The sequence below is a fragment of the Helianthus annuus genome, chromosome 7 (genome assembly GCF_002127325.2).
Source record: "Helianthus annuus cultivar XRQ/B chromosome 7, HanXRQr2.0-SUNRISE, whole genome shotgun sequence".
In the NCBI taxonomy this organism is placed as follows: Eukaryota; Viridiplantae; Streptophyta; class Magnoliopsida; order Asterales; family Asteraceae; genus Helianthus; species Helianthus annuus.
Genome location: NC_035439.2, coordinates 31,915,801 through 31,920,213, shown reverse-complemented (window position 1 = coordinate 31,920,213; position 4,413 = coordinate 31,915,801). Strand labels below are relative to the sequence as shown.

The following is a 4,413-nucleotide window of genomic DNA, read 5'->3' as shown; positions in this document are numbered from 1 at the left end:
AATCACTAGTCATACCCCATACGGATGTACACATAGATGAGAGCTTGAAATTTGTTGAGAAACCTTTGTCGATCGAAGATCGACAGGTTAAAAAGCTTCGGAAGAAGCATGTACCGATTGTGAAGGTCAAATGGGATGCCCGAAGAGGTCCCGAGTATACGTGGGAGGTAGAGTCCACAATGAAAGAAAAGTACCCTCATTTGTTTCAGTAAATTTCGAGGTCAAGATTTCTTTTAAGGGGGTGAGGATGTAACACCTCGTAAATTCTTACCCAATAAAACAAAGACACGTGTCATGAAGGGCAAACGTGTTATAAACCCGGATCAAGTTAAAGGATGTATGGTAGGATTTAAAAGTGTCGACATGTTAATTAATACCTCTAAGCGACCTATTTATAAATCCCAAACCTTAATATATTTAATAAACATCTGATATATATATATATATATATATATAAATCTGGTTATACTTAATGGTAAGTAATTTAAATCTCAAAGAAATGGATTCTATGAGTGTTTACGACAATTTTACATTCAAGACCTTTTCAAAAGAATCAAAGAACTTGTAAATGTATGGCATCACATACAAAGGCATGCAAGACCTGAATACATGGCCCCACTACTGGAAAGAGGCATAAGAATCGAAGACATAAAAGTTTCATGGTCAAAGCCTAAGAGTTCACAATATTTTGTCTTCTGATGAGGGCTTACGAATCGCAAGGAGGCAATCTTACGGTTCGTAAGGTGGCGGAGCTGGGCAGAAATAATTAAAAAGAGGATACGGACCGCAAAGCCAAGGGCTTACGGTCCGCAAGGTTTGTAACTAGGCATCTCAGATCAAGGTCAGTTGCGGACCGTATAGTTTTTAACTTACGGTCCGTAAGAGGTGCTTACGGACCGCAAGGACCTTTGCTTGCGGTCCGTAAGGTTGTCGCTGGCAGCAGAAAATGGCAGTTGCCTGTTATAACCGGTTGCACCGCCTTAAAGAGCTGGTTTTCGAAATACTGGATCATGGCCAATAGTTTTGCATGCATAGGGGCACTTGTAAACATCTGGGATCAAACCTAGACTTGTTTGGTGTCACACCCGCTCATAGCGGACGAGGTGTGATCTGTATGGTTTTCATTGCATAAATATCGATGTACATGAACAAACTATATGAATAAAACATACTCCATTGCCATTACATAAGTGTTTCAAAAGATTACATCACGAGTTTAGTGTGTCGGTTACAAACCATTAACATAAAAGTAAAGTGTTATAGTTCATACATCAAAATGAAAATAAACTACTAGGGTTTAAACCATCATATCGCCGCAAAGAGGTGGAATATAATAGATAAACCCTCCAAAAGATGGCATGGAGTTCCGGTACTTGTCATCTTGACTATGAATCCCGACATGGTCCATTAATTCCCTGAAATACATGTTAAGTTTGGAAAACATCAACAAAAGTTGGCGAATTCATGCAGTTTAGTTGTAAAAGATGTATTTAAAATGTAAGTTGTAGTATGTAAAGCGTTAATGATATCATTGATCATTAATGTTTTGCAAGGACATTAATATGTGTGACGAAAAAGGAAGCAATCCAACCCTAGACGATTTTATGTCGACTCCTATCGACTGGGACACCAAATCACTCTTCTGTATGGGTCCACGACCAAGAGTGGGGCTCGCCAAAACCCATTAGATCTAACCACTTGTACCTAGTTCCAAACTGGATTAATGGTGCTTAGATGTATAACCCTAGTTCGCACATGATCTAAGGTGTTTCATTCCCTAACTTTAACATACGTTGAACATGTATTTTCCCCGATAGTTGTAAAGTTGTAAAACATTTAAATGAATAGGGGACATGAACTCACAGTATTGCGTCCGTGAATGGTACGTGTTCGTGATCTTACGCGTGGTCATCCTGAACGATGTTGCGACCTACAAATGTTCTTATATATGTTAGACACTTCGGTCTTTGTAAATGACTTGAGTACAAGTCTTCTGTCTTAAATGTGTGTAAGACTTGTATGTCTTTGTTGTTCGTTGAACTGTGTATTAGATGTATGAATTGTTAAACAGTTATATATATATATATATATATATATATATATATATATATATATATATATATATATATATAATCTTGTATCTTGTGAGTTGTATCATTGGATCTTGTCCTCATGATTTCATGTCTTGTATGAATCCATTGTATACAAGTATTTTTACTAATTGTGTCATTGGGCCGAGCCCATGTTTTCATGTCATTGGGCCGAACCCATGTCTTAATGTTATTGGGCCTAGCCCAAGAATTTTTGTTATTGGGCTCAAATGTTATTGGGCCTAAATAGTATTGGGCCTGAATAGTATTGGGCCTAAATAGTATTGGGCCTAAATAGTATTGGGCTTAATGTTATTGGGCCTTGGCCCATATGTTTGGTATTGGGCTTAGCCCATGAGTTTTGATATTGGGCTTAGCCCATGTATTTTGATAAGCCCATTATGAAGTTAAGCCCATTTGTAAAGAATAGCCCATTTGAAAATTATAAGCCCAATTGAATAAACATCTTTCTTTTTTTTAAAAAAAATCACTAAGTAGGCTTTTTAGTTAAAAGAATATGTAATAGTTTTTATAAGTTTCTAAATTGTCCGAATTTTGTTAACGATAGCGTAATTATATGTCCGCGTCGAAAGATCGCCTAAACGTCGTAGTAACTCTTCGGATTGGCGATACATTTATGGATTCGTTCGTCGTCCGTTTTGACCATAAATGGTGTCCGATCCTTCAGATTGTCCGTAACTTGTTTTTAAGGCGTAATCATGTGTAGTTTTGTATGACTTTAGTTATAATGTGTCTTGAGTTTAATTGTAACATTGGATTCAAGTTCCTAATTTTGTTACATATAACTAATACACCAAATATTACATATCACATAAATTGTTAAAGTGAGCAAATATATATTTCCTCAAAAAAATATATATTTATCTAATCTTTTCTTTTATATAAACCTTTCTTTAAAATCTTGTAAAAATTTAACCAAAAATGATAGTTTTGTTAACATATGAATTTTAAGAAAAATTTGGCCATATAACATTTGTATTAATCACTTAGCCATGTTTAATAAACATATCATTTTCTTTTCAAATTAACCCTCAATTTACTCATAACATCTTTAACTAAAACATATGAGATTTTATAACATAAACTTATCAAGATGATCTCAAAATCATGTAGGGTTTTGGGCATGATCATAACATATCCTAACTAATGCTTTACTTCTAGTTTTAACCACTTTTATAAAAATCTCATCTTGTATGTTTGTTTTCATAATCTTGTAGAAGTATTGTTTTTAATAAAAAAAACCTTAAATACTTTAACAAAATCAAAGGTTATGATCATCCATTTAAACCTTTATGTTTAACAATACCCTTTAACATAAACATGTATACTTGTTAGATCATGTTTTTAAACATCTAACAAGTTATTCTTATGATATCCATCATGATAAGATGAAACATGTAAGTAATAAATCTTAAATCACAACATAAACAAACATACATATCATGATTTTTATTTTTGCTTCTTTGTATCTTCATATTATTATGTATGATTCTTTAGTTATTACTAGTTATATTAACAATCATAAACATAAATAAGTATGAAAAAAAAAAAGATTTAGAAGCTCACTTCTAGCACTAGTGGCTAGGGATGATCTAGAGGATGATTAAAAGCAAAAAAGATGAAGATCTTGTTAGTAGAAAACTTTTGAATGGATGAAAAAGCTTGCTTTAACTTGTAAGTGCTTTAGATCATCTTAGGTTCCATAGAAAATCATCTTGATCATCAACAAATAGCTTGAAAGGAAGGTGATTTAGAGGTGTATATGGCTGAATTTTTAGAGAAGAAAATGGAGTCTTAAGTGTGTGTTCTGTGAGGTGTAAGAGTTCTAGAAAAGTGTTGGTGATGATAAGGATTTCTAGACTTTTAATCATCCATATCTTCACAAGTTGCAACATAGGAAATATCTAGGATATTTTAGCAAGTGGGGAAGGGTGTGGGACCCACTTAAAAACGTTCACAACATGGGGGGGGTCTTGAATTGTTGAAATGTTATTAAGTGTTTAAAGGGTGTTAAATGATCATTACTAGACCATAATGATCCAATTAACACTAGAAGGTTACTAAAAAAAGATTTGATATTGTTCGGATATTCATTTCGAATTGTTTCGGTTAGACGTTATTTGAACGTTAAGTTATGTAACTTGTGTGAATTGATGTAGTTATTGGTTCGGATGATACCCGAATGTATCCTCACATGAATTCTATGTTAAATAGCATTTTTACATGTCGTAAAAATATTAGAAAGCTGATTTCTGCAGAATTTCTGCGGAAAAGTGTTGAAATCGTCGCTTTTAGTGCTTTT

At 33.9% G+C, this 4,413-nt stretch overlaps 1 long non-coding RNA gene across 1 annotated transcript; it reads right to left on the bottom strand.

The window, feature by feature from the left end:
• Nucleotides 1-1,183: 1,183 nt before the first annotated feature.
• Nucleotides 1,184-3,927, bottom strand: LOC110891728. Its single transcript, XR_002565513.2, has 3 exons — nt 3,678-3,927; nt 1,864-1,930; nt 1,184-1,415 (listed from the first exon to the last, which is right to left on the bottom strand). It is a non-coding gene; the product is annotated as an uncharacterized LOC110891728 (long non-coding RNA).
• Nucleotides 3,928-4,413: the final 486 nt, after the last annotated feature.